The following is a 20,106-nucleotide window of genomic DNA, read 5'->3' as shown; positions in this document are numbered from 1 at the left end:
ACAGCATTTGAGCAGTCTGAAGGGTGAAAGGAAACTAAATGCCTTGGGAAAAAAACAAACCTCTCTGAGCATCATATTCGGTGTCTGGGCTCTATTTCATTTTAGATCTCTTATTTTGAAACTTTTCAGATTTCTTCTAGCATATATATACATATATATTTAATTAAGACTCCTCTTCACAGCAAAAACATAACATTTCCTTTTGCCTTTTCCTGTGTTTCATCATGAAGGAGAACTTTCTTCTTATCAGTGCTAGGGAGTGACAACATAGCAATTTTAACAGAAATAGTATCTCTATTACATAACAATGTCTTTCTCCGTAATACCTTCAGATCATTGAGCAATTCAAGAAAAAAAAATAAAAAATAAATGAAAAAAGGCCTCCTTGTTTTGTGATCTTTTGAGAATCCAGCTCATGATTTGGCAAGCTCAAATGCTTTTCTGATAAAGTGGCTGTCAGGCAGTCACAAAAAAAAAAAAAAAAAAAAAAAAAAAAAAAAAAAAGTAAAATATAGTGTATGACAAGTTAAAAGGATAAAATTAATTGAATGCATTGGTATTGATAGAACAACTCAGCCATCTTTGTTCTGAAGGTGGAAGAACATTTCATACATTTTTCACTTTTTTTTTTTTCCTCAAACTGGTAAACTCTAATTCTACATGACTGTGGAGTGCTAATATCTTGGTCAAGTAAAAGCTTCAACATTCCTCTGCTACAGCTACCTTCAGCCAGTGCCTTGTATCACAGAAATAACTGCAAGGCATGGAAATACATGCTTTCACAACACTGTGAAAACAGTGACTATCTTGGCTTTTTCTTTGTTCATCATGTGCCAAACCCAGTGCTGTTTGAAAACACCTGAGCACCATGCCAGAGCTGGTCTATTATGAGCCTAGCAAATGCTCAAAATGTCCTCCTGAAGGTAAACCTTCCATGGCCTCAGGTGCAGCCTGAGCCCTGCCTCATACTTAGCAGTTGCAATTTATGTTAACTGCTGCTAGTACTTCTTGCCCCCGGGCACTGTGGAGAGTGGTACAAAGCATCTCTGCTCACCTTATCCTCTTTCCCACCTCTTGCACAGAAGGCTCCATCTGTTCTCTAGGTAAGAAATGCCAACGCTAAGGCCCTTTGTCCAATTGGTATCATAACAACTGCAGAAAACAACCCAGCCTTTCTCCCCTAGTCCCCAGTTTGCTGTCCCACCCTGGACGTCCTCCATCACGTAACCCTGCTGGAGTAAATATTCCTACATTCTCACATGCTCTCATACATTGGTGTGAATGACCAGATTCGGATCCCATCACTTTCTCTCTTTCTTATTATCTCTCATTGCCTTGAAAAAGGACCCTTGACTTTTAGGAGCAGACACTCTCTTCACATACCCTTACACTAACCATCTTTGTATGTATTTTAATGCAAAAACTTTGCCCTCAATCCAGTTCTTCTGGTGCGTCATTTGAAAATCAGGTTTAAGTAGTATCTTTGTAAGTAGGTTATAGAAAGCCACTGACTCTGAGTAATGAACATTCTTTGTATAATCACCAATACACCTCAACAAATGTATGTTCTGGTATGTAACTGTACCTCAGCTCATTCCAGTACACTGTTGCAGTACTTCTCAGCAGCTATAGTTCATCCACCTAATGGTTCTAGTTTCAATTGGTGACCTAAATTCCTCAGGTGTTTCCTCCCTTCTCATAAGGCTCCACTTCCAGCTGATTGATATCAAGATTTTAAGATATTTAGATGAAGAGACATCTTAACAGCAGCAGGAGCAATAGCATCCCTTATATTATGAGTTGAGTTATATTAATACAGGAGGCTTCTTAGCTGGAACAATCCAAGGTGGGATGAGTGTGTGCATTCACACATTTTTTCTTCTTCTAAAAAGGGAACTGTTTCTACCCTTGTGAGATACAAAAGAATAAATTTATGAGGGGAGATAGTAAGAAGCAGAAAGCACTCCAGCACAGCACTCAGTATTGGCATTGCACTATGTGGAAAAGGACTAAGAGTGCAGACCATGACTGGGCTCACCAAAAAAAATGGTCCTTGCACTATTACTTGTTTGTTTGTTTAAAGATAGCCTTCAGAAATAAAGCAGAAGTTGCTGATAAAAGGCAAAGCCAAAGTCAATGAGAAGTAGTGCTGCAAAAGGGTAGCCTCATAATACTAACTATACATGAAGCAGAGAATCCACTCAGCTTGCTTGAAAAGGACAGGTTAAAGTATTTGTACTCCAATCCATTTAGGGAATTAGAGGTCTACCTGAAAACATAAATTCTCAAATTTTTCAGTTTGGTTGTGAATCTTTTGCAAGATTTCCAAATAAGATGGAGGGAGATGAATTTTTGCTCTTCCACTGGTAGAAGAGGAACCGACCCTATTTCTGATGATGCTCCCAGCAGAAAGATTTTCCATCCATTTAAGAGTAACATTGACTCAAGGTCAAGGGTTAGAATAGCATTAGAATTCTACCCATCTCTAATCAGTTAAAAAGCATTCTTCTGAAGTCTTTCAAGTTTCTTCTCATTTTGAGAACTGTTTTTATTGTAACAACACCAGAAATGTCTCCTAGGCAACAGTAGCAAACAAAGGAGGTAGTAGTACGGAATCCATACAAGTAATAAGAAATACAATCAATAGGCTGCTGCAATACAAATGTAGATGTGGCACATATACTGAAGAGATTTCATTTACCTTCATCCTTGAAGAACAAACTCTAGTTTCAGTTTGTTGAATAGGATTTTAGCACAATTCCCACTTAAGACAGTAGAAAAGGCATGATTAAAGCCTCAACATCAATGGGTGATTTTATTTTTTTTTTTTTGGTAGGAAATTCTTAATAAAATACTACTCTGGTGCCCTCAGAATCCTAAACCAATTAAGGCAATTAATAATTTATTCTCTTGTCCATAACTAGTGAACTAGAGCCTTAATGTTTTTAGCCACAATTATTTCTACAAATTATTACTACTAGTAGCAAGAAAGCACCAAGAAAATATCAAAACGTACACCAGCTAAGTGAAGTAAGGGAGTGTCAGAAGTTTATTTGTGTTATCCAATTTTCAGGATGATATGTGATAGTTAACTGGTATATCAGCATAGAAAAAAAAATAAAAATCCTGTGATGCATTTTAAGAAGCTAATTGGCAGTAATAGTTCTTTTCTGAGAAAAACACAAACCCAGAAGTGAGCTGTAACTGAACACAACCACTGTGGCATTTGTCCACACGGTCACAGTATAATTAAATTCTTGATTTATAAAGTGCTTCCAGAGTCCATCACACAGGCAGTAGCATGCAGCACCAAATTTTATTCTGTACAACTGGAGCAGCCCTTAACTGGTCACATGGGAAGCACATATGAAATATATGCACATATATAATTTCTGACATAATTATTTCTGACAGCCTTATGCATTTCCTATACCTTCTGTGTACAAGAATGCCCCAACACACTGAAGTGCATCTGCTGAGTCTGGATGAGTTTCTGAAGTTTTATTTCTGAGGAAGAACTCTGCTGTATAACATAGACCTCAAGCAGCCAGGCAGAGTCTGAACAGAACTGTATGCTGGCTGAAGTACACAGTCAAGAAGTGGAAACTGTGGAAGTGAAACATCACTGGAAATTATAAAAGTTGGGCAGGTGGCCTTTTTCCTCAGGGAAGATAAAAGAAAACAGAAAACCCCAACAACCTATGCTCACAAAGAAATCGTGCACCTTCACCTTTATTTTTTAAATTGCCAGTGGTTCCTGGAGAACTCTGGGGAGCCACTGATGACTATTATTTTTTGCCTTCCTGTTCTATATTCTGCAAATCTTTCTCTGTAACATTTGTGTTATGACAATGGGGGCATTTGCATGCAAGCAGGATGTTTGCGACTTATGAACTTGTCTGCTCCTGCTGTTCATTCCTCACCTGAAGCCATAATGCGCTCTCCTTAACATCATAATCATGTACACAGCAACTCATGTTGATGTCACAAACAAAGGCTTATGGCTTCAGCTGAGAGATCAGTAGGAACAGAAGGGCTCACATAAAGAAAGATAGTCTACATGCAAATGTGGCCATTTAAGATGGGAAAAAATAAAAAATGAGTGAGAGTCATTTATTACAAAGTGATATGTTAGCTGAGTTGCATTCTCATGGAATATTTTTTAGACTCTATGAAGCCTTCAGTACATCTTAAAAATATAAAATAAAACACAAAATGATTCCAAATTTTCACTGTTATTTAGTTGGTACAGATCACTGGATCCCAGCCCACCTGCAATCTTCTGCAAATTGGGGTTTGCCTTTTGCTTACTACATGAAGACAATGTTGGTACTTCATATCTGTTTTTACCATCCAGTCCCAGTTTCAGTTCTGTTCTTTATCTGAAATCCCCTGTGTTCAAAAGCTGCTGTATGCCAGAGAGTGGCACTAGAGCTTGGCACCAGCCGTTAGTAAATAAGATAGTTGAAGAGCAGGTGTGCATTAGAGCCCTTGCTTGCTCACACAGCAGGTGCCAGTTGAACCTTAATGCCACCAAATGAGCAAATGTTCTGCAGTGAAGTTGGTGGTCAGGCTGCTACCCTTACTGATTTCATTCAAGGGCAAGCAGTATGAAAGATTGCCTACACACTGAGAGATGCAACCCTCCCTCCTCACCTAGAAGAGTTTCTGCACTGGTCTTCGGTCCAGCTGTCAGGTTTTATCCTGGAGAAGTCTGAGAGGGGATCTTATGTATCAGTGCATATAAATGACTAAACATATAAATTATTTTATATATATACATAAATGATGTGAAATCATTTAGGATACATTCCCGGCCTAAGTTACAAAGGATGATAAATTACTTCAGTTACATATTATCTATCTTTTCTCTCCAAATGCATCAAATGTGCAAATTCATAGTATCTCTAGTTCTTTGTACACACCTACTATTTTATTAGCTATTACAGTAATTACATGAAATCTAACCTGCCCCTTGTTAACTGAAGTAGTTTACATGATTGCAGACTCTGACCATGATTCACCATCAGTTTTGTCCCCAGCAGTTTAATAGAGCTTTCTGCTGTGGCATTTTCAGGATGGCAATACAGGTCCTATCCAACTGTGCAACACAGCTTAGCTATAAAGGCTCAGGAAACACTGCATGAGCTATTCAGCCCTTTTTGCCCAAGGTATAATAGCCCACAGTCCATGTGTGCAGTTGTGTTAAGAGCCCTAATGGCAGTAAAGTAACTCAAATCTCCTTCTCACGTCACAAGTTCAGCCAAACACAAAACATTAATTTCCCTAGTTAAACATTATCATTCAGTTGATCTGTCAGCTGACCATATATATAGGCTACTGATACACATATAGCAGAACTAGGTGACAAAGAACTTCAGCCCAAACACAAGGAAGATGTGCTGCAATTCACAATTTCAGTTTCTTTATAATTGGGTTGCAAGAACTTTTCGTCTTACGTCATACAAATGTTTTCTAGTGTAGTACAGCAGCACTGATATTTCACTGCTTCATCACAATTTTCATTCAGTTATGTTCTCACCTACCCTTTCAGCCAGCTCTCACAAGAACTGGCTTACAGTGCTGGAAAAAAATGCATTGAAAAAGAATAGGTCACTGCAAGTGAAAAAAAAAAAAAAAAAGATTTTATTTTTGAAAAGAATACAGAATCCTAATGTACATATGAGCAAAGGCCAAACAGCAGTACTAAACAGTAAGACAGTGGAGAGAGAAAAAAGATGTACTATAAAGCTGTACTCTAAATGGTAGCCATTAAGAGAGATAGTAAACACTATTCTATGCAATGGACACCACAGATGCACTGCCCATAAAAGTAAGCAATAAGGAAATTGTACGTGTGTAGAAGAAATGTTAGACACAAGGGACACTGTTGGAAAACGATATATATCTCAGGGCTGATACGGGCATGGACAGAGCATGGAAGTGAGCAAAGGGTTGCAGTCTGAATTGACTTGTGGCAATACATGGAAGTTAAAATGAAGTCCGTGAAGAGTAGAAAGATTTTCTTGGAGTTATAAAGATAAAATAGTTAAGCAACTGTGCACTCCTAGGCAAGGAAAGACTACAAGGTTACTACAATCTCTTTCATGTATTGCTTCAAGTATTCCAGAACCAACAGCCTCTAAACTGCTCACTGAATTTCTGCTTTGCTGTATACCACAGTTCATTTGATGCTGCTAATGACTTTGATCAGTTGTAGCATTGCTCTGTCTACTCTCTGGGACTGTAGCCCGAAGCTGCTGAGCTGTGCTCTGCAACAAAGCTCTACTTGTTACCTCACAGCTACCTTGGGTTCTACATGTATAACACCATAACGCACTACACTGAGGGATGGACCTGCCAGCAATCTGCTCCCTTACTATGAGTTTTGCCAGCTGTGAAATCTTATGCAGGGCCTTCCCAGCCTTACTTTACCTACAGAAGAGACACAGAAAAGCAACTGGTTTTCCAGTGACTGTCATGAGATAAGAAATAAGAACTGCTCTCCTAACAGTCTGCACTACTGTGCATCCTCACATTCAGCTTCAAAGTGCCACTGCAAATCCCCAAAGACGCTACTGAAGTGGCGTCTTGCCAGAGGCTGCCTGACTCACTCCTTCTATACCCTGCAGGACTGCATTAATACTGCAGCTGATAAAATAAACTGGGAAAAAAAAGAAAGAAATGAAAGGAAAAAAAAAAAAAAAAAGAAAAGTGGCTTATGAATTTCATTTGAGTGAACAGAGTCTATCCTCTTTTAAAGTAGACAATCTTTGGTATGCATCAAGAAGGTGAAACTGTTTCTTTGCCCAGTTTCCTTGTTGGAGGAGGAGGTTATAAAATAGCCTGCCATCTCTTTGCTCACAGAGGTACGAATAAAGCAGCACACAGACCGTGGTTAGTGACTGCGCACTGCTTCCACAAAAGAACTGTGATGCCACCAGGGGCCACAGCAGCCAGCAATGAACCATTCTTAGTAAATCTCCAGCACAGGGTGGGGAAATACATGAACTTCAGCTGACGCAGCATTTCTTCAAGTTATGTTTGTATCACTAAATTGACAGTCCTGATGGATGGATTACAGTAAATTACGTCAGATGATAGAAAACAGCCCAGGAAGTTAGTTAATTACCTTTCATTGGGTAAATGTTTAAGTGCTTACATTCCATCTTCCAGAAAGACCTGGCAATATTTTTCAAAACATATTCGACTGGCTCAGAAATATGTAAATGACCACTGGGGGAAGTTTTCAGAGGCCTGTGCCTGAATTTTTAAATGTCTAATTTTAACAGATTTGTGAGTGAAGAAACAGTGAAGCCTAGTTTCATAGACACTCTTGCCTCCAGGGGAAATCCCCTCTGGTGGACTGTCCAAATGTCTAATGGAACAGAAAATGTACTGTCGTGTTTTCCTCAAAGAGATTTTAGAAAGTTGTTTTTTGGCTACCTAAGCTTTTTTATGAAAGCAGTCAACTATATTTTTGATTCCTCTCTTTTGTCAAATTGGATTGAAAGAGGCTGTTTTAAAAGCTAATCTTTAGGACATAATGATATAAATTTATGCAACTCACTCACTTCATGATTATTTTGACCATGTTTCTTAGGTCAGGCAAAAACCTGTCCTAGAGTTACTTAGCCCCAGATTTTCAAAGATACTTGGGCAATACTCATAGCACTTTTTCAAGACAGAAGGCACAGAGATGCCTCTATTGTTTTCTACTATTTTATGATGGCCAGGGCAATTGTGGTAGAAAATGGTTGAAGACAGATGAAGAGGATGAGAGGAGGTAATACCATTTTCTAAGCTGTACTCTAATTTAGGACATATGCCAGTCCTGACTGGAAAAAGGAGATAGAAATAAAATGATCTGAATCTACCACCAACTAAGTTATATGAAAGTAGTTAGTTTTTGAATTTCAGTCACTGCCACTACACAAATACAAATAATATTTTCTGTAAAAACAGTGTTATAATTTGTGCTTAGGGTTGTTTTTTTTTGTTTGTTTCTTTGGTTGTTGTTATATACATAGAGGGTGACAATATAGTTGTCATAGTTTAGTTCTCCTTCCACTAATAACATTAAAAATATAGCAGCAGAAAAAATACAAAAACCTTATCTTAGCAAATTCATCATTTTTGAAGCATTTGAAGTCTAAATTAGCTCCACTTCATTGACTAAAAAATATTGCTTACAGTGAATCGCCAGAAAAATACATTCAGAAATTTAAATTAGGTTAAGTATTTTTTAGTAGAGTGCCATAATAATTTTCCAAAGTAATAAAATCAGTTATCAGAATTAATGACACATAAAATTCATTTTATGATTTTACTTACATTACTTTGCTTTTGCTCCCTCATCTGTTTTCAAATCAATTCCCATAAGTTTGTAATGTGCTTTTACACCATGCAGTGACCCTTCCTGCAGCTGAAAGAACAACACCATTCAATACAACCCTTTTAAAATTGCCTTCTTTCTTCAATACAAAATCAAAAGGAAATACAGAAAAGCATGGGGACAACCTTATAGAACAGTTGTAACTGCAAAACAATGAAAAGCTGATAGGGTGGCAGATGTCAAATCAAGCAAGATCCTTTAATGTCATAAAAATAGTGAAGTGCAGAATTAGGTCCTGTATTTCCCAGTGCTTTCAAGCAGAGTGAATGAAGCAGACACTGCTTCTACAATATAGGAGACATATTTAGCATAAGAATCATCTGTCTAGTTACAACCAGTTTTTCTCCAAGACACAATTACTACTTTTCTAGCTCTTCTAACTGCCTGCCCACGGCCTGGATGGGTACACTCTACTCTGGGACAAGAACTGGCTGGAGGGCCGTGCCCAGCCGGTTCTGGTTAATGGAGTTACATGTAGCTGGCGTCCTGTTACAAGTGGTGTCCCTCAGGGGCTGGTACTGGGGCCTATCTTGTTTAATATCTTTATTGATGATTTGGATGAGGGGATTGAGTGCACTTTCAATAAGTTTGCAGATGACACCAAGTTGGGAGGTAGTGTCAATGTGCCTAAGGATAGGGTGGCCCTTCAGAGGGATCTGGACAGGGTGGGCTGCTGGGCTGAGGTGAATGGGATGAGGTTCAACATGGCCAAGGGCCGGGTCCTGCACTTTGGCCACAACAACCCCATGCAATGCTACAGGCTCGGGGCAGAGTGGCTGGAAGATTGAAGAGGAAAGGGACCTGGGGGTGCTGATCGATGCTCACCTGAACAGGAGCCAGCAGTGTGCGCAGGTGGCCAAGAAGGCCAGCGGCATCCTGGCTTGTGTCAGGAATGGTGCAGCCAGCAGGAGCAGGGAGGTGATCGTCCCCCTGTGCTCTGCTCTGGTGAGGCCGCACCTCGAGCACTGTGTTCAGCTTTGGGCCCCTCACTCCCAGAAGGACATCGAGGCCCTGGAGCGTGTCCAGAGCAGGGCTACGAAGCTGGTGAAGGGCCTGGAGCACAAGGCCTGTGAGGAGCGGCTGAGGCAGCTGGGGGTGTTTGGTCTGGAGGAGGCTCAGAGGAGGCTCAGGGGAGACCTCATTGCTCTCTGCAACTCCCTGAAGGGAGGTTGTGATGAGGAGGGGGGTTGGCCTCTTCTCTCAGATAACTAGTGATAGGACTAGAGGAAATGGCCACAAGTTGAGCCTGGGGAGATTTAGATTAGATACCAGGAAAAACTTTTTCTCTCAGAGCAGTCAGGCACTGGAACGGCCTGCCCAGGGAGGTGGTGCAGTCACCGTCCCTCGCGGTGTTCAAGAATCACCTGTGTGAGGTGCTTTGAGATGCGACTTAGTAGCTCAGTGCGCAGCACCGGCAATAGGAGGGCGGTTGGACTAGCTGATCCTGTAGGTCCTTTCCAACCCCGTGTTTCTATGATTCTATGATTCCAGCTCTGTATAAGGCTCAGTAGCCGAGGCCAGCTACCTCGGAGCGGCCCGGGACAGCGTGGCTACCAGCCCGCCTCCGGCGGCTGGCGGCGGCCGCGCCCCCGTTCTCTGCCCGGAGACAGCCCCGTCAGGGCGGCGCCGCGCGGTTCCCGCCGGCAGCAGCCGTGTGGCGGGGCGCGGGCTGTGCGCGGTCACACACACACCTTCTGTGGCGTCCCCTGGGCACAAAGCTCTCCCCAAAAACATTGTGGCGACCCAGACCAGGTGCCTACCCAGAGACGGGCACCCTGGCTGCAGGAAGCTCCTGGGCTTGCCGCTGTCAGGAGAGGGCGGCTGGGACACCGCCTGTGCTGAGGGGAAGGGCGGCTGGCCGTGGTGGCTGAGCTCAGGGAGGACGGGGAGAGGCTGAGGAGCATCAGGGAGCAGATTGCTTAGTGGAGTCGCTCCCTGGTGTGCCAGAGAGAAGGCCACTGAGGGGATGCCCCCCAGAGACTGGTGGAGTCCCCGCCTTGTCGCTGTCGGGCAGAGGGAGGGAGCCAAAAGCACAAGGAAGGTTGGAAGAAAGTCCCAGTTTGGTGCCACAGGCAACCCCGCTTCCTAGCTACCTCACTTCCAAGTCATTTTCTCTTCCCTCCTTCCATTCTGGGGTGATGACATGGGACAGAATAGAAGGATCCAGTCCATAAATGATGGCTGTGTGACTGGTGCTACAGGAGGCCTTTGGGTTCTTTGATAATGGCTGGTTTTATGAGACACTAGGCCCGACAGTAATAATCAGGAAAGGTTTATCTCACAAAGACAAAAAGGTTCTGGGACAGGAATTAGCTGGTCTCATTTGGAAAGCTTTTAACTAGATCTGAAGGGGGATTGGGTTGTAGCTAGGCTTACACCAGTGGGGCAGCACCCTAGCAGTGATGAAGACCACTCAGCTTGCTCCCTGAAGTGCCTTTACACCAATGCACGTAGCATGGGGAATAAGCAGGAGGACTTAGAAATCCATGTTCAATCAGGAGATTGTTACAGAATCGTTTAGGTTGGAAGAGACCTCCAAGATCACCAAGTCATAAGGAAATGGCTGGCTGGAAATGAGGATTATGAGGGCCACATTCTGCTCCCCATCCCCTTCCATCAGTTCGGGGGGTTGGGTACCCAGAGAACAACTGATCTTGTCGCTAAAGACTGAGGCAAAGAAGGCATCAAGCACCTCAGCCTTTTCCTCATCTCTCATCACTAAGTTTCCCCTCACATCCAGCAAAGGATGGATATTCTCCTTAGTCCTCCTTTTCGTGTTAAAGTATTTCTAAAAATATTTTCTGCTATCTTTAACAGCCGTAGCCAGATTGAGCTCCAGATGAGCTTTGGCCTTTCTAATTTTGTCCCTGCACCGCCTCGCAACATCCTCATAGTCCTCCTGAGTGGCCCTCCCGCTTTTCCAAAGGTCATAAACCCTCTTTTTCTTCCTAAGCTCTAGCCACAACTCTCTGTTCAGCCAGGCCAGTCTTCTTCTGCACTGGCTTGTCTTTGGCACGTGGGGACGGCCTGCTCCTGAGCCATTAAGATTTCCTTCTTGAAGAGTGCCCAGCCTTCCTGGACTTCTCTGCCCTTCAGGACTGCCTGCCAAGAGACTGCCAGCCAGTGTCCTGCACAGCTCAAAGTCTGCCCTCTGGAAGTCCAAGATAGCACTTTTACTGATCCTCCTCCTGACTTTGCCAAGTCACAGGCCCTGGTTATTGTGGAGGATTTCAACTACCCTGACATCTGCTGTAAGGCCTATTCAGCCAGCCGTCTGCAGTCCAGGAGGTTCCTTCAGTGTATTGATGATAACTTCCTGAAGCAGGTGGTGGATGTGCCATCTAGGAGAGGAGTGCTGCTGGATCTTGTCCTCACTAACAAGGAGGGGCTGGTTGAAGCAGTGAAGGTTGAAGGCAGCCTTGGTTGCAGCGACCATGAGATGGTGGAGTTCAAGATCTCATGTGGCAGGAACAGAATACTGAGCAGAATCACAACCCTGGACTTCAGGGCCAACTTTGGCCTTTTCAAGCATTTGCTAGGGGAAATCCCATGGGACAGGGTACTTGAAGGAAAAGCAGCCCAAAATAGCTGGTTAGTGTTCAAGGACTGCTTCTTCCAAGCTCAGGAACAGAGTAACCCAACAGGTGGGAAGTCAAGAAAGAGAGCCAGGAGACCTGCATGGTTAAACAGGGAACTGCTGGACAAACTCAAGTGGAAGAGGAGAGTCTCCAGATCATGGAAGCAGGGGCTGGCCACTTATGCTTTTGTCAGAAGTTGTAGGAAGGCAACTAGGAAAGCTAAGACCTCTTTATAATTAAACCTTGTGAGAGGGGTCAGGGACAATAGAAAGGACTTCTTCAAATACATTGCAGATAAAATTAGCACTAGAGGCAATGTAGGCACTGAGAAAAAAAAAAAAAGAAAAAAAAAAAACGAAAAAAAAAACCACTGAGATAAAGGCACTGAGATAAAGAGAAGGCAGAGTTACTGAATGCCTTCTTTGTCTCTGTCTATAATACTGGAGGCTATCCTGAGGAGTCCTATAATTCTGAGGCCCCAGAGGAAGTTGGAATAAAGGATGAGTTTGCCTTGGTTGATGAGGACTGGGTTAAGGACCGATTAAGCAAGCTGGACATCCATATGTCCGTGGATCCTGATGAGATGCATCCGCAGGTGCTGAGGGAGCTGTCAGAAGTCATTGCTAGGCCACTTTCCATCATCTTTGGTAAGTCATGGGCATCAGCAGAGGTGCCTGAGGACTGGAGGAATGCAAATGTCACTCCAGTCTTCAAAAAAGGGCAAGAAAAAGATTCTCAGTCAGCCTCACCTCCACTCCTGGTATGGTGATGGAACAACTTACCCCTTTTTAATACTATGTAAACCTTTAACTGTGAAAAGGCCACAGTGAACCTCATTTTTAGAGATCTGGTGATATATTATATATTTTAGAGGATAACCTGAACATTTCTTACCTGTAGTGGATGCTGAGGATGAGTGTCTCTAAACTACTTCTTTCCAAGTATGTGATAGATTGATTCCCACGTGTTTTATATTCAAATATATGAAATAAAACCACTAAGTTAAAGTAAATTGCTTCTCAGCCATTCCAGAGCAGTGGGACTGTGAACATATGATTGAAGCAATCGATCAAAGCAAAAAAAGAAAAAAGAAAAAAAAAATAAAAAAGAAAAAAAATCTGTGAAAGAGAGCTGAAGAATTGGTCACGATGAGATGGTAAGCAGATAGAAAATCTCCAGTTCTGGCTGCTTGGTACAGCCTCAGGAAAGCAGGGATTTCCACATGCGTTTTATATGATCTCACAAAGGTCTCATTGAGTTAAGGTACAGTGGGTCAAAACCTAATCACAGAATCACAGAATCATCTAGGTTGGAAGAGACCTCCAAGATCACCGAGTCCAACCTCTGACCTAACACTAACCAGTCCTCCACTAAACCATATCACTGAGCTCCACATCTAAACATCTTTTAAAGATCTCCAGGGATGGTAACTCCTCCACTTCCCTGGGCAGCCCGTTCCAATGCCCAACAACCCTTTCAGTAAAGAAGTTCTTCTGTTCTAGTTCTGGTTTTAATCAGAGTATTTTTGAGACCTTCCAGCTCCTTAGAACCTAATGCACTCTCAGTTTGAACTAATGCAGAGCTGAAAGATACCATATATCATGCTGGATGAATGTATATTTGTATTGATATCTTAAACTATCTCTATTTCCTTTTGCAATGTGAAGTCTTACTGGTTTCACTATGAATACTCTTCCATTCACATGCAGATTTGGTATGTAGATAAAACTTGATAGAATTTTCCACAAAGAAGAGATTACATTTTATACTGTGGAATTTCTATTCTTTCTTTCCTGGAATGTTAGAAGATTCTTAGAGATAGAATAGATATTTTTAATATGGAAACTCTTGTTTCAGAGGGGAAATGAGACTGCCTTTTAAATAGTAAAGGGAAAATGTTAAGGTAACAAAGAAAACAGTTAATAATACTCAGCATTTGTAAACTGGCTTTCATCCAAGCGTCTCCAGAGCATATTACAAACAGTAGGTAGGACTCACAACAACACTTTGTGATCAGATAGCATTCTTTTTATACTAGGTGATCTCTATCCAAGAAAAGCCAAATGTGCATTTTCTGTAGCAGAGGGAAGTCCAATACCCACAAGAGCATGCATTTTGAAGCAAATGTCAAAAATGAATGCACACAGAAAAATTAGTTAATTCTTGAACTAGAATTAATTCTTGACTAGAATTCATTTTCAATACTAAGGTGATTGAATTCTCTGTAAGTCATTTGAATTATGTCCCAAAGCAGACATATCTGGATGAAAATCTTGAGAAGGAGAGTAGGGAACTAAGAGGAAAATGTCTTCCATGCCACTGATCTTTCATGTCACAGTCTGGGATATTAGTGTAAATCCACTTTCATTGCCCTTTGAATCAAGGATGTGGGTCTGTAAAAAGAAAAACTGATACTGCAGTTGTCACTGTGGAGACGGAAACATCAAGTAAATGAGAGGGTTGGGGAGGTTTAGTTGCCATTGCCATAGGGCCCAGAAAAGGTTGTCTGTGGAGCGCTGGAGAAAATATCAAAAGCTTTTTGAAATGGATGATAATTATTTATTTGTATTTCATTTCAGTCTTTGACACTGGACTGAGGGTTTTTTTGTACATAATGTTACTGGAGATGCTTCACACGCAGTAGCTCACAGACTAACGTCTCATCAGGGATTTGCAGCTGAGACTCCAACCACAGATCAGAGACTGGGTTGCATAGCTTCTGGAATTTAGAGAAACTTGGTGTGAGACTAACTGCTGTTCAGACTCTTATACTCGGGCTATCATCATTATTGCTTGCTGTGCCAGGTTTTGTTTCAACATTTCATCTAGCTTGTACATGTTTTTACCAGTTCCCTAGCTTTTTCACATGAGTTTTGCCTGGCCACTAGTTAAAACTCTCCTTCCCACTGTGAACTGGTACTCCACCTGATTCCTCAGCTTCTAGATCTCAGCTTGACCTTGGCTCTAATGGCAGTTTCCACTTCTGGCAGCACTCTATGCAGAGAGACAGATGAGATGAAGGACTAAAGGATGCCATGGCTTCCTCTTTCTCCGTGAGGAGAAGCTCAAACTCAAAAGCTCAGAGTAGTTCATCACTATACCAGCACTTCCACAAGAATCCTCTGTAAGAAGAGGACGTCAAGCTTTCGTCAATCTGGGTTGTATGCTAGTACCGTGAGCACATCATGCTCCCTCATCTTACCATGAATAAATGGATATCTTGGCTATCAGCTTATCTTTGGTCTTACCATGAATAAATGGATATCTTGGCTATCAGCTTATCTTTGGTAAACTCTTTGCTTGGTCTTCACAATTATACTCTATGCTTAAAGGAAAAGGTACCTTCATAAGCACCTCAAATGAAGAACCTGGACTGTCTATGCATAACCGTTAGTGATCCTAGTACTGAACAGCATGCACAGCACACTTGCAGCTTTTCTTACAACAAAGACATGGCTATTTCCTTGAAACTTATAAGACCTTAATGTCTTTGCACATTTGACCCATCTGTCAGATTTGTTTGAGGTTAACCAATGCAGACAAAGATCATTGACAATAGCTTGAGGAAGGGAACAAAAAGCACAGTGTGGACACTGGATTAGAAATGAGGTTGCCTGATCTGTATCTGTGAAGATCTATGATCTAGAAGTAACCACAAAAGAGGCCAGAAGGGCACAGCAATGCCCCAGGTCCGTGGAAATACAAACAAAATGGCTTTCTGCTCTTTGTGCACATCACTGAAAATGTTTGGTTAATGAGACTTGGCTGGAAAATGAAAGTTGGTAAATTTCTCGGCTTGCTTGTAATTACATGCCCTTATTATGAATAGATATACAAATATAATGTGTCTAATTACAGTTCCATTACTGAGACAAAATGTATTTTCTCCTATTGTCGCTCTGAACATTTACTATTTTGCGGGTTAGCAACTAGTTTATTCCCACTTAGCAAAGTGGGTCAATTAGCAGGTCAACATGAACAGAGCTAATGGATGACAGTACAACCCTTCCTTTTGTAACGATGACGAGTGGGTTCCATGCCAGGGAGCAGATCTTCAGTTCAACTGACTGCATTTATTAGGGCAACAGTTCTCTGCAGCTTTGATGACATTACATTCCATTAGGGGCTTTAATTTTAAAAAGCTAAGTGATTAATTTCTAATTCATCACCCAGATTGTTTGTTACTAGGAGTAAGGAGGACATAATTACTGGCATCCTATTCTGTTTCTGTCTGGACCTATGTAATGGGACAGAAGGAACCAAGGCTGCCTAAAAATGCTGGATAACTTCAAAATATTTTTATAAGAACAGTCTTAAGCAGCACTTTATTTCCTTAATAAAGCCAAAAAGCAGAAAAAAAAAAATGTATCCTTCAACTAAACAACTTGCACATGTCAAATTGCCAAATGCACATAGAGCCAGTGGAGAACTATTTGGAAATCCTTCTCTGTTTATGAAAGGAAAAAAAAAAACTAGAGAAAACTGCAGAGAAGCATTATATGTGGATATGGAAAACCTTGGTAGCTCAACTCTGAAGTGCTCTAGAACAGAAGCACCCTTTAAGGCAGTAAATGATATTCCACTCCAAGGAAAAATGCTTATCTGCTTTATTAAAAAAAGCTGGGATTTCATTAATTTCTGGTAAATAAAACAAAGCAAATCAAAAAAAGAAACTTGAATTGTGCCCTCTGGTGGAGAAGTCCTAAGTGCTGCAGATATGTTCTTACCGAAAATGGTAATGATACACATATTCATGTTTTGGTTAACAATTTCTACCACATTATTATTGTTGTTGTTGTTGTTATTATTAAGCATGCTCCTATTCTCTAGACACACTTTTGCTTTATACCAAACATCAATAACAATGCAGCACATAACATTAGTTCCATATCTTGCTTCCCTGAATTAGGAAGCTTCTATTTTGGAGTACAGCATCCATCACAAGCAAAAAGCAGAAACTGGAATCTAATTTAAAATAACATATGTAAACATAAATATAAATACATTACATATATCCAGTGTTATATAGTAATATATTAATATTGTATAAGATATATAGAGTATATATCTATCTTATAAATTATATATAGTTATATAAAAATATATAGATAGTGTAATACTTATTATATTCATTATATTACAATGACAATATATATCATTGTATTGTTTATGTAAATATATATTTATTATAATATAATAATTAGTTTGTTTTAATTAAATATATAAATGTACGACCATATTATAGAAATTATAATTTATATTTATATGCATATTTATAAGTATATACATTATATTTTTTATATTTATTTATTATGTTGGGGTTAACAAAACATCAATATTAACTTAGAAACGTGTTATCTTAGCTCCTATACTGGGGTGAGAGCACTATGTGTTTGGAGATAAATGATGAGGTGTCAGGCAATTTACTGGCTGAATTTTCTTCCTATTTTGATTTTTAATTGAGGCCGTAAGAAGAATTGGAGTATTATCTACATCTAATTTAAATTATCTACATCTAATTTATGTCTTCCTAATATTGTAGGATTCCCTATGTAAGTGTTCCAGTTTGGCTGTCAAGTCAGGTATCCTCTTATTCTGAAGTCCACTGCAGTTCAGGATAGTCAATTAAACATCTGTTTTGTTTGCAAGTATCTGCTCAAGCCCAGTAGAATTCAACAGGGCTAAAGAAGATGTTTAACGTAAAGCCCAACTTTATGTGAACTGTCCTGAAAAGACCCTCCCTTGAGATTCATTCCTTGTGAATCATTTCAGCTGTTTATTCCTTCAGATCTTCAGCACTTATGAAACTGCCCAAATGATGGAAAAAACAAAAGGGTTTTTCTTCCACATCTGTTAAATTAGGGCATTTTGTGGGTGAGCTACCTTTCCTTGTATAACTTGAAAGACCTTCAGAAGAGATGCTTATTGAATAGAACAGGATGCATCATACTCCAAAATATCATCCAAAAGACTTTTATTACACAGAAATTCACTTGAACTAAACTTTTTCCAAGAAAAAAAAAGAAAAAGCGTCTATAACAATAAACCCAATAAACCTGAAAGCAGGTCGCAGATTGTGCTGTGCAGCAGGACAGGCAATATATAAGGCAAAATATAAGGCAAATTTAAAATTCTAGATGTGAAAACCATAATACTTACAGACAAATAACATCATTATCATTCCTCCCCTCACACATCTCTGGAGGTGTTCAAGACCAGGTTAGAGGAGGCCCTGAGCAACCTGATCTAGTTTTTCCATTTTCTATTTCCCTTTTCCATTACCCTCTCCAGGAGTTGGAAGGAAAGTCAGTTTAGCCTCACAAAACCCAGCTGTTGGAAGAAGTATCAGAAATTCTGCACCTGTTAGTCAGAGGTATCTCCCCAAGGTGTGGGAGACTGGGTGGTGAGTCCTGCCTTGGGGTATGAAAGCTTTAATTCTGTGTCAGTGGAGGTGAAGCATGACAGAGCCACAGCTTTAAGAAAAAATACACATATATCACACCTAAGCTTACAAAGCCCAGTATTTCTGGGAAACACTTTTCACAGCATGGAAGAGAAATATTTAACTAAGACAGTAAAAAGACCACAGTAGTTTCTCTTGCTTCCTTCTATTCCCAAGACAAGATCACGATGTGTAAATACTAGATCTGCTTTGTCCTTTTTTTTACTTCATTTGCCTACTGACTCATGTTTACACAAACTCCATGCTGAATACCCTGGGGAATTTTCTGGCCTACTTAGTGAAAGCAGTGCTGAGTGTCTGGTTTCCTTAAATTAAACTAGACAGCTTCTCAGGTTAAATGCTGCTTGTTTATTCTTACAGATAAAAAGATAAGGCAGAAAGTAGACAATGACAGCTTTTTTTTTTTTCTTTTTTTTTTTTTCTTTCAAGTAATGACAATTCAGAAATGGCCAGCAACACAAAGTCCTGCTTCCACAAATGTGCAAACAGCTTCACTCCCTTGGGCAACCGTATTTGTAAGAGGTGTTTGCATCATTCTCCCTTGTCACGGGCTCTTTGTGTGCACTCCCATATGTAATAGATCAAGCAAGGAAGGTAGGAAACTGGCATGGCTGAACAAGGACCTGCTGGTCAAGCTTAGGCAAAAGAAGGAAATGCACAGACAGTGGAAGCAGGGCCATGTGCCCTGCGAAGAGTACAGAAATGTGATCCAGGTGTGAAGGGGTGGGATCAGGAAAGCCATGGCACTGAGAGAACTAAACTTGGGGAGGGATGCAAAGAATAGCAAGAAGGGGTTTAACAGGTGCATTGGCTGCAAAAGACAGACTAAGCAGAGTGTATCGCCTCTGACCAATGAAGACAGAGAATAGGTAACAACAGATAAGGAGAAGGCTGAAGTACTTAACAGCTTCTATGCCTGAGTCTTCACTGGTGGTCGAGCATCCCACATATCTCAAGTCCCTGAAACTCTAGGCAAAGGCTGGGGGAGCAGAGACCCTCCCACTCTAAGCGAAGAGCAGGTTCGGGACCTCCTGACTCAACTTAGCAACTACAAGTCACAGAATCAGTATCACAGAATCAGAATCATTAAGGTTGGAAAAGACCTCCAAGATCATCTGGTCCAACCATCCCCCTGCCACCACTGTCACCCACTAAACCATGTCCCCAAGCACCACGTCCAACCTTTCCTTGAATACCCCCAGGGACGGTGACTCCACCACCTCCCTAGGCAACCTGTCCCAGTGCCTGACTGCTCTTTCTGAGCAGAAATGTCTCCTAAACAAAGGTGCCAACTACAGATATCAACTACATTTTTTTCTCTCACACAGAAATGTCCTCAGCTAAACTGTCACGTGAACTGATCTTCCTTTTCTGCCTTATAAATTGTAGCTTACAGTGCCTTATAAATTGTAGCTTACAGTGAAAGCAATGGTTCTGATCTAGCTATTTTTAATTTCACCTCAGATTCCTTTGACTTTCAGGTAACTGTTTAGGGGATTTTTCTCTTTTAACTAACTTTTTTTTTTTTGTGCAGTAGCTTGGAAGGGGAACTAAGGGGACTCAAGGACCAGGAATTACAGGATGGACAGACTTTTTTAAGTTTCTCTGATTCCCAGAAAGTGGGTGACAAAGGAGTGAGCAGGGCTGGGACAATCTCAGATCTGACTTCC

Source organism: Anas platyrhynchos, chromosome 4 (genome assembly GCF_047663525.1).
Source record: "Anas platyrhynchos isolate ZD024472 breed Pekin duck chromosome 4, IASCAAS_PekinDuck_T2T, whole genome shotgun sequence".
Lineage (NCBI taxonomy): Eukaryota > Metazoa > Chordata > Aves > Anseriformes > Anatidae > Anas > Anas platyrhynchos.
The sequence above is the reverse complement of the archived record's forward strand: the minus strand, read 5'-3'. Positions refer to the sequence as shown.